Below are 14,737 nucleotides of genomic sequence, written 5' to 3'. Positions count from 1 at the left end.
TAATATTTTCTATAACTTTCTCCATGTATAGTTTGGGTGCATATTGGTTAGAATTTTAGTGGCTACTTCTATTTTATTTGTATTGGTGTTACTTAATGAGTAGGATATAATTTATATGGTAAAAAAATCATACTATATAAACATATATACACTAATAAGTCTGTCCATTTCTAGGCTCTTCCTTCTTGCAGCTTCTCTAGGGAACTACTTTTATTACTGTGTATTTTTTCAATGTTTATTTATAAGAAATATAATTTCACAAATAAATGTATCTTGATATTTGCATTTCTTGCACGCTACAAAAAGTGGCTTATCTTATCTTATATCTTGGTTTATTCACTTGGTAAATTGTCCTGGCTATCATGTTATCAGGAAGCATTCACATTGTTTTTTAAGCTAACTATTATTCAGTAATTATAATAATATTAATGATAATTTCATCATCGATGCATACCTCCATCACTTAATCTTGTGAATAATGTCATAATGTTACATGGAGAACAGACACACCATAGGATAGACTCCCAGAAGCACAAATGCTTTTTAACTTCACAGAAGATTTTTATTTTAATGTAGTTAAAATTACTAATTAATTTGTTGTCCTTGATTTTAAAACCCAGGTTTAAAGTCCTTCTTCACTCTGAAGTCACAAAGAAACTCTCATTTTTCAAAATTTTGTATTTTGTTTATTTACACATTTGATCCATTTCCAGATTATTTAAGTGTAAGGCATAAGGTTTGAATGACTTTCTGCTTTTTACTCTGCTTCAGTTGGTATTTTTTAGGACTTTCTTTCCCTGACTTTCCCTAACAGCATTAAATATAAGTAGGGCTAGTTGTCACTCTTGCATTGTTGCTGATATTCAGAATATGCTTTCCACATATCACCATTAGCAATGATTTTTGTTAAATGGTAATTCATATGGTATTCCAGGTAGAAGATGTTGTCTTCTTCTTGTAAATCTATTTTATTTTTAAGCATTGATTCATCTTGATTTCACCACCACTTCTGCATCAACTAAAGTGATCATATGTATTTGAAGTCAATTTGGGGTTTCTTATTATTTGCATTTCTTCAGGAGAATTTCTTTTAATGAATGGTTGAAATTTAATGAGCTAATTTCACTATCAGTTCATTTAAAGGTGATGTTAATGAACTAATTAATTAAATTAGTCACACCTCAAAATTATAAGAGAAGGAAAAGGAAAATAAATAGAAAGACAAAGAAAAGGACCAGAAATTAATAAGTAGTACCAAACATACAATAGAAAAGATAAACATGATGAAAGTTCACTTTCCTTATTATCCCATATATGCTAAGAAATTTGCACAAAAAACAGCTGTAGCTATTGATTTAATAAGTAGGAAAGTATAAAAGAAAAATTCATAGATAAGAAGAATATAAGTACTACAATATTAAATATATGAAGTAATAAAAAGATATTTAAAGAAAGAAAGAAAGGGCTCCTGGAAATTCAAAGATATGATAGCAAGAATAAAAAAGTCAATAAAATAGCTGAACTAATAAAATAAAATTTTCTCATCAGATAACACATAGAGGAGATATAAAGTTGTAAAGAAAAGTTAAGAAAGTTAGATATTCAGTCTGGAAAGGCAAATGTTCTTTGCAAGAGAGGGAGAAAAAGAGAAAGAAAATATTAGAAAATAATGCAAGAAAACGCTTTGCAACTGAAAGACCTGAAATTGCAGAACTTGTCAATAAGTTAAGCAAAGTAAAATAAGAGTAATTATACCAAGGCATCTTGCTGTGAAATTTCAGAATTCTGGACATAAAAGTTCCCTATAAATGATGAAATATTATAATGCTGTTGGATTTTTCAAGAGCAACATCTGAAGTTGCAAGTCAATAGCATGATACATTCAAAAAACTGAGAAAATTACTTGCAGTCTACATTCAAAATCTAATTAAACTATTGCATTCAAGTGTGGATTGAAATTATTTTCAGACACACAAATAAATCTTAAAAATCATTTTATCTTTTCTTTGCACTCTTTCTCAAAAAGCTACCAGAATATCTGACTATCTGAGTGAGCAAAAAAAGAAGAAGAACCATGAAAGAGAACAACATAGATCCAGGAAAAGAGTTATCCTACATAAAAAGTGGAGAAGACAGTTCCCTAGATGATGTAGGTACTTATTTTATATCTTTGGATATTGATGTTCTTCCCAATGATTGTCAAATATCAATAATTATGCAATAATATCTTCTGCATAATTTTTACAAAGATTTCAAAAAGCAGAACTATTCTGCAAAAACATACAAATAAGATTTTAAAAATCTTGATATATATTGCTTAACTGTTTAGTGTCTCCATATTATAGTTTCCGACTTCAGTGTGGGAATAGCTTGGGGGATTCTCTGCTTCCTCTGTTAAAGTTGCACATTCTCCTGAAAATCAGTGAAAGATAAACTAGATATCATGATTTTTTTCCTTGGGAAAGTTAAAAAATGCTATAAACAAGAATATTTCTGCAATTTATTTTCACTATTTCAATGATAACAAGTCCAAAACCAAGGGGAGCTTAGAGCCCTTATAACTAATTTAGTCCATTTGCTCTTTGCTCATGTTGATGGTATCATTAGGAATGCATTTGTCATCCACCAAAAAAAAGTTGAATTAAATTCAAATGTGGCTCCAGATTTGAAAGCACATATCTAAACTTAACCCACAATAATTGAGCTAAAAATGTCACATTCATTTTTCTACATCAAATTAACATGGCCTTAAGTCCCACTAACCATATATATATATATATAATCTAAGCATCCATCTAGCATCAATATATATGAAAAGTATAAAAAAATTTCTCCCATGCCTATTTTATTCTCATATATGGTGGAGCTTGGTTGGTCTGTTCTGAAAATAAACTCTCTGATGTCTGGCTTTCTATTTAAAAACCTTCACCACCTGGCAGCTAGCTCCTCTGCTGAGAAGGGCTCTGAACTCATCTGTGAGTCAGGATTTGTCACAGAGAATAAGTATTTGGGGGGAATAGAAAGAAAATCCAGAATAGAGATGTCAAACCAAGATGAAGAGGAGAGCATAGAGCTCAATACGCTTTCAGCAGTCAGAGGTCTTCTAAGTAAACTCAAGTCTTTTACTTTATATTGAGTTCTCTATAAATCTCAATCTTAATGACAATGTCAGTACAGGAAAGCTCTGCACCAAAGTGCCCCAGATTTCTGGAAAGACAACTCTGACTGATCACTCCTATACTATTTCAACATTTTAGATGTTATGGGAAAATGTCAAAATGGATAAAGATGACAAGTTATAAAAATATGTTTTTATTACACCAATCTACTCAACAAAGCAAATAACTGTGAGGCAGTTGGGGGAAAACAATAAATTTTCTACATTAACAAATCAATCTTTAGGCAGAATTAATATTGCTAAAATAGCCATACTACCAAAGCATTATACAGTTTTAATGCAATTCTTATTAAAATCCCAATGACATTCTTCATAGAAATAGAAAAATCAATCATGAAATTCACTTGGAAAAATAAGAGACCCAGAATAGCCAAAGCAATCCTTAACAAGAACAGTGAAGCAAGAAGTATCACAATATCAACCTTAAACTATCCTATAGAGCCATAGTAACAAAAAAGGCATGGTATTGGCACTAAAACAGACATGTAGACCAATGGTACAGAATAGAAGAGACAGAGAAAAGCCCACAGAAACACACTTATCTCATACTAGACAAAGGTGCTGAAAATATTCACTGGATTAAAATAGCCTCTTCAACAAATGGTGCTAGAAACTGGAAATTCATATGTAGCAAAATGAAATTAAACCTCTCTCTCTCAACCTGCACAAAACTCAACTCAAAGTGAATCAAAGATTTAGGCACTAGAACAGAAACACTATGCCTAATAGAAAAGAAAGTAGGCCTAAATCATTTGGGCTTAGGACCTGGCTTTCTTAACAAGACTCCTAAAGTGTAAGCAGTAAAATCAAGAATGAATAAATGCAATGGATTCAAACTAAAAAGCTGGGAACAAATTTTTACTCCTCACACTTCAGATAATATCCAGAGTATACAAAGAACTCAAAAAATTAAACAATAAGATAACAAATAACCCAATCAACAAATGGGCCAAAGACCTGAACAGACACTTCTCAGAGGACAACATACAATCAACAAGTACATGAAAAAATGCTCACCATCTCTAGCAGTCAGAGAAATGCAAATCAAAACCACCCTAAGATACCATCTCACTCCAGTAAAATTATCAGCCATTATGGAGGCAAACAACAACAAGTGCTGGAGAGGATGTGGAGAAAAGTGTACTCTTGTACATTGCTGGTGGGACTGCAAATTGGTGCGGCCAATTTGGAAAGCAGTTTGGAGATTCCTGGGAAAGCTGGGAATGGAACCACCATTTGACCCTGCTATTGCCCTTCTCGGACTATTCCCTGAAAACCTTAAAAGATCATACTACAGGGATACTGCCACATCGATGTTCACAGCAGCACAATTCACAATAGCTAGACTGTGGAACCAACCCAGATGTCCTTCAATAGATGAATGGATTAAAAAATGTGGCATTTATACACCATGGAGTATTACGCAGCACTAAAAATGACAAAATCATGGAATTTGCAGGGAAATGGATGGCACTAGAGCAGATTATGCTTAGTGAAGCTAGCCAATCCCTAAAAAACAAATACCAAATGTCTTCTTTGATATAATGAGAGCAACTAAGAATAGAATAGGGAGGAAGAGCAGGAAGAAAAGATTAACATTAAACAGAGACATGAGGTGGGAGGGAAAGGGAGAGAAAAGGGAAATTGCATGGAAATGGAGGGAGACCCTCATTGTTATACAAAATTACATATAAGAGGTTGTGAGGGGAATGGGATAATAAACAAGGAGGGAAATGAATTACAGTAGATGGGGTAGAGAGAGAAGATGGGAGGGGAGGGGAGGGGGGATAGTAGAGGATAGGAAAGGTAGCAGAATACAACAGTTACTAATATGGCATTATGTAAAAATGTGGATGTGTAACCGATGTGATTCTGCAATCTGTATTTGGGGTAAAAATGGGAGTTCATAACCCACTTGAATCTAATGTATGAAATATGATATGTCAAGAGCTCTGTAATGTTTTGAACAACCAATAAAAAACAATAATAGTGAGGTATTTGGGTTTTAAAATTTTTTGTTTTGCTCTTCATACCTTGAAGTGCAAAGAATGAAACTACAAACCTAAAAAAAAAAAAATCAGGGAAGTGATGCATGGGTTGGGATCTGTATATACGCAACCAGTCTGTGTCAGCTTTTTGTCACTGTGATCAAAATACCTGACAAAAACAACTTACAGGATGGAAAGTTTTCTCACCAACGACCTGCATGAGGAGAGAATAAGTAACTACCAGAGGTGTGGGCTGGCTGAAAATAAAAGTCTGGAAAATTAGTATTAAGAAATAAAACAAAAGACGTGAAAAACATTTGTTAAATTGAGTGTTTAATGGATGGAAAAGACCTGTTGAGTCTGATCCTAACAAAGGGGAAAAGCCTGGGAATGTTTTATTTATAGTGAAACACACCAAAGAAATTTATTGTGAGGAAGGTTTCTTCAAGGTAAACAGGCTGTTGGGAAGTTGGCCTGCTTGGGGACTTATCACTTGCACACTAATTTTTCCCTTCCAGGCAGCTGGGCTCCAAGGCTAGTGGGGTGCACTGGTATCTCTTTCTACTTTCAGGGCATTGTGGTTGAACCTAAGGTTGTCTAAGCCAATAAATTTCACACTATCACAGGATTCTCTTTGAGCAGGACATTTGCCACTGTAGCCTGCAGAGGTCTCAGATCTGTGAGATTACTGAGAGGCCCACCTCCCTGAGAGATGGCTCAGACATGCCCAGAGTTCATTTAGGGCTTCCAACAAGTTTATTTTGTCTCACGGTTTCAGAGGTTCAGCCCATGGATAGCCGACTCCACCACTTTCGGCCTGAGATAAGGCAGAATATCATGGCAAAATGGTGTGGCAGAGGAAAGCTGATCAGCTGTAGGCAATCAGGAAACAGATCATGAGAAGCCAGGGACAAGAATATATAGTCCTGACACTCCGCTAAGGCAAACAGCGGCCACCATCTTAGAGAGCTGAAGTATCCACCGCCACTCTCCGACAGATTGCAGCAACAAAACAGGTGTGTGTGACCCAGCCCAGCCCCCATACTTAGGGGGATTTCGCATAAAATCTCTCCTAGACTTTCAGGGGGAGGCAGTATCAGAGTGAGCCTGCATAAAGACTAAAGGGGAGCTAGAGGCACCTGACGCTCAACCCCCCCCTCCCATCAGCGGACAAAACAAAACCTGCCTAGCAAGCGCTGGGGGAGGGGCAAGCAGAAAAAATCAAAACCATAGAGTGCCGGGGATCCCAAAAGCCAACGGTGTGACCCCGGAGATCCAGGCTGTCTGATACGCGCGGCCTGCCCCGAGGCTACAGAAGGCGTGGCGCCGCAGAGAAGGGGTTAAGCAGTCAGCAGGGAATTAAATGGCTGCGACACGGTGGTATCCCACCAGCCAAGCCCAAGCCCGCACTGACCCCCGGGCTGAGTTCGGGATTGCAGTCGGGGAAGGAAGCCGGTAAGGCCCCGCCCCCCACAAGGGACACTCCGCTAAGGCAAACAGCGGCCACCATCTTAGAGAGCTGAAGTATCCACCGCCACTCTCCCACAGATTGCAGCAACAAAACAGGTGTGTGTGACCCAGCCCAGCCCCCATACATAGGGGGAGTTCGCATAAAATCTCTCCTAGACTTTCAGGGGGAGGCAGTATCAGAGTGAGCCTGCATAAAGACTAAAGGGGAGCTAGAGGCACCTGACCCTCAACCCCCCCTCCCATCAGCGGACAAAACAAAACCTGCCTAGCCAGCGCTGGGGGAGGGGCAAGCAGAAAAAATCAAAACCATAGAGTGCCGGGGATCCCAAAAGCCAGCGGTGTGACCCCGGAGATCCAGGCTGTCTGATACGCGCGGCCTGCCCCGAGGCTACAGAAGGCATGGCGCCGCAGAGAAGGGGTTAAGCAGTCAGCAGGGAATTAAGTGGCTGCGACACGGTGGTATCCCACCAGCCAAGCCCAAGCCCGCACTGACCCCCGGGCTGAGTTCGGGATTGCAGTCGGGGAAGGAAGCCGGTAAGGCCCCGCCCCCCACAAGGGACACTCCGCTAAGGCAAACAGCGGCCACCATCTTAGAGAGCTGAAGTATCCACCGCCACTCTCCAACAGATTGCAGCAACAAAACAGGTGTGTGTGACCCAGCCCAGCCCCCATACTTAGGGGGATTTCGCATAAAATCTCTCCTAGACTTTCAGGGGGAGGCAGTATCAGAGTGAGCCTGCATAAAGACTAAAGGGGAGCTAGAGGCACCTGACGCTCAACCCCCCCCTCCCATCAGCGGACAAAACAAAACCTGCCTAGCAAGCGCTGGGGGAGGGGCAAGCAGAAAAAATCAAAACCATAGAGTGCCGGGGATCCCAAAAGCCAACGGTGTGACCCCGGAGATCCAGGCTGTCTGATACGCGCAGCCTGCCCCGAGGCTACAGAAGGCGTGGCGCCGCAGAGAAGGGGTTAAGCAGTCAGCAGGGAATTAAGTGGCTGCGACACGGTGGTATCCCACCAGCCAAGCCCAAGCCCGCACTGACCCCCGGGCTGAGTTCGGGATTGCAGTCGGGGAAGGAAGCCGGTAAGGCCCCGCCCCCCACAAGGGACACTCCGCTAAGGCAAACAGCGGCCACCATCTTAGAGAGCTGAAGTATCCACCGCCACTCTCCCACAGATTGCAACAAAACAGGCCCAGAGTACAGTTTGAACTGCCGAGAACCATCACTGAGGGGAAATCTGGTCTAGCAGGAGAACCCAAGCCTAGCAGGAGAGAACAGGAGACTAGAGGCAAGGCTCTCGTGACTGGGCAGCTGTAAACTGCAGGCCCGCCGGCGACAGTTCATCCACTGCCAGCGTAACTGGGCGGTAGGAGAACGCCCTCCCGCTGGCGATGGATCACCTGCCCACGGCCTGAGATACTGGGCGGCGGGAGTCTGCCCGCCTGCCACAACCGGGTGCTGAAACCAAACAGAGACAGTCCAGTCACACCCCCCCATTAGGGCACCCCGGCAAGGAGACTGGGGCACGGCATAGCAGAGTAGTGTCGTCACAGGAGCTCGGACGTCGGAATTCCTTCCCAGCAGAATCCACGTTAGCAGGCATAGTTCAACAACACAAAGGAGAGACATCAGAGTAATACAGAAACAAAACAAATCTATAGAAGAGAGCAGAAACACGACAATCAAAAAGAGCTGGAAAGTAACATGGACAACATGAGAAAACAAGGGAAAAAAGGATTTCAAACAATGCAAGACAACTCAATTCTACAGGAGGACATAGAAACTTCAGAAACAGGGATATGGAAAGAACTCAAGGGATACCTAACTCGAATGGAAAGGAATATTAGAGAAGACATGAGACAGCAAGTCCAAGAAATAAAAGTATATTTTGAAAATGAATTAAACAAACAAATTCAAATGGCAAAGAACGAGATCTACCAGGAGATAGAGATCTTAAAAAAAATCAAACAATAATCCTAGAATTGCAGGAAACTATAAACCAAATTAAAAACTCAAACGAGAATATTACAAATAGACTTGATCAAGTAGAAGTCAGAACATCAGATAATGAAGACAAGGTTTATCAACTTGAAAAGAATATAGTCAACACAGAAAAGATGCTTAAATCCCAAGAACAATCTATTCAAGAGTTATGGGATGTCATAAAAAAACCAAATCTGAGAGTCATAGGGATAGAAGAAGGCACAGAGTTTCAAACCAAAGGAATGGACAGCATATTAAATGAAATAATTCTAGAAAACTTCCCAGAGATGAAAGATGGAATGGATTGCCAAATCCTGGAAGCCTACAGTACCCCAAACATTCAAAACCATAATAGACCAACCCCAAGACATATAATTATGAAGATAGCCAACGTACAGAACAAGGAGAGAATATTAAAAGCTACGAGAGAAAAGAGGCAGATTACTTTCAGGGGTAAACAAATTAGGTTAACGACCGATTTCTCATCACAAACTTTGAAAGCGAGAAGATCCTGGAATAATGTATTTCAAACGCTGAAAAATAATGGATTCCAACCAAGAATACTATATCCAGCAAAATTGAGCTTCAAATTTGACAATGAAATTAAAATCTTTCATGATAAACAAAAGCTAAAAGAATTTGCAGCAAGAAAACCAGCTCTGCAAAGCATTTTAAACAAAACACTACAAGAAGAGGACTTGATAAATAGTGCCCAAAACTAACAGCAGGAGGTATCTCAGTAAAGGGGGAGGAAAACAACCAAAAAGCAAAACTAGCCAAACTAAAATAAATAAATAAAGAAGCATGACTGGAAATACAAATCATATCTCAATTGTAACCTTAAATGTTAATGGCCTAAATTCACCAATCAAGAGACATAGGCTAGTAACCTGGATCAAAAAAACAAATCCAACAATATGCTGCCTTCAGGAGACTCATATGATAGGAAAAGACATACACAGGCTGAAGGTAAAAGGATGGGAAAAATCATACCACTCATATGGCCCTCGGAAGCAAGCAGGAGTGGCCATACTCATATCGAATAAAATCAACTTCAAACCTAAGTTAATCAAGAAGGATAAAGAAGGTCACTATATACTGTTAAAAGGAACCATCCACCAACAAGACATAACAATCATCAATTTGTATGCACCAAACAATGGAGCTGCAACGTTCATAAAACAAATTCTCCTCAAGTTCAAGAGTCAAATAGACCACAACACAATAATTATGGGTGACTTCAACACACCGCTCTCGCCATTAGACAGATCCTCTAGACAAAAGCTGAATAAAGAAACTATAGAACTCAACAGCACAATCAATAACCTAGACTTAACCGACATATATAGAATATATCAACCATCATCAAGTGGATACACGTTCTTCTCAGCAGCACATGGATCCTACTCAAAGATAGACCATATATTATGCCACAAGGCAACTCTTCGTAAGTATAAAGGCGTGGAGATAATACCATGCACCATATCTGACCATAATGGAATGAAATTGGAAATCAATGATAAAAGAAGGAAGGAAAAATCCTACATCACATGGAAAATGAACAATATGTTATTGAATGATCAATGGGTTGTAGAAGACATAAAGGAGGAGATGAAAAAATTCTTAGAGTCAAATGACAACACAGACACAACATACCAGAATCTATGGGACACAATGAAAGCAGTTTTAAGAGGGAAATTCATTTCTTGGAGTTCTTACCTCAAAAAAAGAAAAAACCAACAAATAAATGAACTCACACAACACCTCAAAAACCTAGAAAAGGAAGAGCAAAACAACAGCAAATGTAGTAGAAGACAAGAAATAATTAAAATTAGAGCAGAAATCAACGAAATTGAAACAAAAGAAACCATTGAAAAGATAGATAAAACTAAAAGTTGGTTCTTTGAAAAAATAAATAAGATAGACAAGCCCTTAGCCATGCTAACGAAAAGAAGAAGAGAGAGAACTCAAATTACTAACATACGGGATGAAAAAGGCAATATCACAACAGACACTACAGAAATACAGAAGATAATTAGAAAGTATTTTGAAACCCTATATTCCAATAAAATAGAAGATAATGAAGATATCGATAAATTTCTTAAGGCATATGATTTGCCCAGATTGAGACAGGAAGACACACACAATTTAAACAGACCAATAACAAAAGAAGAAATAGAAGAAGCCATCAAAAGACTACCAACCAAGAAAAGCCCTGGACCAGATGGCTATACAGCGGAGTTCTACAAAACCTTCAAAGAAGAATTAATACCAATACTTTTCAAGCTATTTCAAGAAATAGAAAAAGAAGGAGCTCTTCCAAATTCATTCTATGAGGCCAACATCACTTTGATCCCAAAACCAGACAAAGATACTTCAAAGAAAGAAAACTACAGACCAATATCTCTAATGAACTTGGATGCCAAAATTCTCAATAAAATTCTGGCAAATCGAATACAAAAACATATCAGAAAACTTGTGCACCATGATCAAGTAGGATTCATTCCTGGGATGCAAGGATGGTTCAATATATGGAAATCAATAAATGCTATTCACCACATCAATAGACTTAAAGACAAGAACCACATGATCATCTCGATGGATGCAGAAAAAGCATTTGACAAAGTACAGCATCCCTTTATGTTCAAAACACTAGAAAAACTAGGGATAACAGGAACTTACCTCAACATTGTAAAAGCTGTATATGCTAAACCTCAGGCTAGCATCATCCTAAACGGAGAAAAACTGAAGGCATTTCCTCTAAAATCTGGAACAAGACAGGGATGCCCTCTATCACCACTTCTATTCAATTTAGTTCTCGAAGTACTAGCCAGAGCAATTAGACAGACAAAAGAAATTAAAGGCATAAAAATAGGAAAAGAAGAAATTAAACTATCGCTATTTGCGGATGACATGATAATATACTTAACAGACCCAAAAGAGTCTACAAAGAAGCTGCTAGAGTTAATAAATGAATTCAGCAAAGTGGCAGGGTATAAAATCAACACGCATAAATCAAAGGCATTCCTGTATATCAGCAACAAAACCTCTGAAATGGAAATAAGGAAAACCACTCCATTCACAATATCCTCAAAGAAAATAAGATACTTGGGAATCAACCTAACAAAAGAGGTGAAAGATTTATACAATGAAAACTACAGAACCCTAAAGAGAGAGATAGAAGAAGATCTCAGAAGATGGAAAAATGTACCCTGTTCATGGATAGGCAGAACTAACATCGTCAAAATGGCGATATTACCCAAACTTCTCTACAGGTTTAATGCGATGCCAATCAAAATCCCAATGGCATTTCTTGTAGAAATAGACAAAGCAATCATGAAATTCATATGGAAAAACAAAAGACCCAGAATAGCAAAAGCAATTCTAAGCAGGAAGTGTGAATCTGGAGGCATAGCGATACCAGAGGTCAAACTGTACTACAAAGCAATAGTAACAAAAACAGCATGGTACTGGTACCAAAACAGGCGGGTAGACCAATGGTACAGAATAGAAGACACAGAGACTAATCCACAAAGTTACAACTATCTTATATTTGATAAAGGGGCTAAAAGCATGCAATGGAGGAAGGATAGCATTTTCAACAAATGGTGCTGGGAAAATTGGAAATCCATATGCAACAAAATGAAATTGAATCCCTTTCTCTCGCCATCCACAAAAATTAACTCAAAATGGATCAGGGAGCTAGGTATCAAATCAGAGACACTGCGTCTGATAGAAGAAAAAGTTGGCTACGATCTACAAATTGTGGGGTCAGGCTCCAAATTCCTTAATAGGACACCCATAGCCCAAGAGTTAACAACAAGAATAAACAAATGGGACTTACTTAAACTAAAAAGTTTTTTCTCAGCAAGGGAAACAATAAAAGAGGTAAATAGAGAGCCTACATCCTGGGAACAAATCTTTACCCCCCACACCTCCAATAGAGCCCTAATATCCAGAATGTACAAAGAACTCAAAAAATTAAACAATAAGATAACAAATAACCCAATTAACAAATGGGCCAAGGACCTCAACAGACACTTCTCAGAGGAGGACATACAATCAATCAACAAGTACATGAAAAAATGCTCACCATCTCTAGCAATCAGAGAAATGCAAATCAAAACCACCCTAAGATACCATCTCACTCCAGTAAGATTGGCAGCCATTATGAAGTCAAACAACAACAAGTGTTGGCGGGGATGTGGGGAAAAGGGTACACTTGTACACTGCTGGTGGGACTGCAAAATGGTGAGGCCAATTTGGAAAGCAGTATGGAGATTCCTGGGAAAGCTGGGAATGGAACCACCATTTGACCCAGCTATCGCACTTCTCGGACTATTCCCTGAGGACCTTAAAAGAGCGCACTATAGGGATACGGCTGCATCAATGATTATAGCTGCACAATTCACAATAGCTAGACTGTGGAACCAACCTAGATGCCCTTCAATTGATGAATGGATAAAAAAATGTGGCATCTATACACAATGGAGTATTATGCAGCACTAAGAAATGACAAAATCATAGAATTTGCAGGGAAATGGATGGCATTAGAGCAGATTATGCTAAGCGAAGCTAGCCAAGCCCTAAAAAACAAATGCCAAATGTCTGCTTTGATATAAAGAGAACAACTAAGAACAGAACAGGAAGAAAGAGCATGAGGAAAAGACTACAGTAAACAAAGACGAATGGGGGGAGAGAAACGGAGAGAGAAGGGAAAGCATATGGAAATGGTAGGAGACCTTCAAGGATACATAAAATTATAAGAGGTTATGAAGGGCAAGGGGGAGGGAAAAAAAAAGGGAGAGAATTGAACAACAGCAGGGGAGGTAGAGAGGGAAGATGGGAGGGGAGGGGAGGGGAGGGGGGATAGTAGGGGATAGGAAAGGTAGCAGAATACAACAGTCACTAATATGGCATTATGTAAAAATGTGAATATGTAACAGATGTGATTCTGCAATCTGTATTTGGGGTGAAAATGGGAGTTCAAAGCACAATTTGAGTCTAATGTATGAAAGATGATATATCATGAACTATGTAATGCGATAAATAATCAATAAAAAAAAATTAAAAAAAAAAGAATATATAGTCCTTGAGAGCACACTCCCATTGACCTTCCTCCAGCCACGCACCACCTGCCTTCAGTTAGTTCTCCATTCAAATTACTAACCCATCCAATGTGTTCACCCACCAATAAGGTTACAGCTCCCCTAATGGAATCATTTCACCTCCGACACTTCCTGCATTGCCTCTTGCACGAGATTCTGGGGTACACCTCACATCCAAACCATAATACAGGCAGTGACGGGAGAGAAGCCTCCAAAAAAGCAAGGACAGAGCCCTGCTATGGAAAGACATGGGAGGTTCATGTGGAAGCAGCAATGTGGCCCGAAGAGGAGACCAGAGAAGGACTGGAGCCATGAAGCAGAGGACGCAACGTGGGGGAGGACAGACAGAGGGACTTGTAGGTAGAGCTAGTGAAAGAAGTACTTTTTTTTTTTTTTAACCATGCAGGCAATTTAAAAGAAATCATAATGGAGAAAAAGAGAGGATGAAGAGAAGAAAACTCATGGCCAGTGTGGGTTGTGGCAATGCATTAAAGGGGCTCTGGCATTGACCTAGTGGGACTTTGCAGCTACTTAGAGGTAGATTGGAGGTGGATGTACTGCAAACCCTGGCCAGTTAACAGGTAAAATTAATCAAAACCGGTGGCAGAGGAACTTTCCCCTTCAACAAACCCAGACAAAGACACATACCTCTTTGTGGTCAAATAAAAGTAAAGAGCTCAAAACATTTTAACTGAAAGTATTTGCAAACCATCAAATGAGTAAAAACACAAAATCCCTTTTTATTGATTTGTGATGTCTTCAAGTTTCTATGAATAGCTAAGAATTACTGGAAAAGAAATGACCTCAGTCACTAGTTCTTATCAAAATCAGTAGATTGCCGGGCACTGTGGTGAATGCTTGTAATCCCAGTGGCTCAGTAGACTGAGGTAGAAGGATTGAAAGTTCAAGGCCAGCCGCAGCAACTTATCAACATCCTGTCTCAAGATGAAAAAAAATAAAAAACAACCTGGGGATGTGCTTACTGTTTAGCAAGGCCCTAAGCAACTT

General features: G+C 39.2%; 1 long non-coding RNA gene across 1 annotated transcript in view; it reads left to right on the top strand.

Moving 5' to 3' along the window:
- Positions 1-2,114, top strand: part of LOC308653941 — a 49,422-nt gene extending 47,308 nt beyond the window's left edge. The window contains exon 5 of the long non-coding RNA XR_014023141.1: positions 2,027-2,114. This is a non-coding gene — a long non-coding RNA (uncharacterized lncRNA). The remainder of the gene's footprint in view (positions 1-2,026) is intronic.
- Positions 2,115-14,737: the final 12,623 nt, after the last annotated feature.

Source organism: Spermophilus citellus (genome assembly GCF_964194105.1).
Source record: "Spermophilus citellus genome assembly, chromosome: 7".
Taxonomy (NCBI): domain Eukaryota; kingdom Metazoa; phylum Chordata; class Mammalia; order Rodentia; family Sciuridae; genus Spermophilus; species Spermophilus citellus.
Note: the sequence above shows the minus strand (reverse complement) of the source record. Positions and strands in the feature narration are given on the sequence as shown.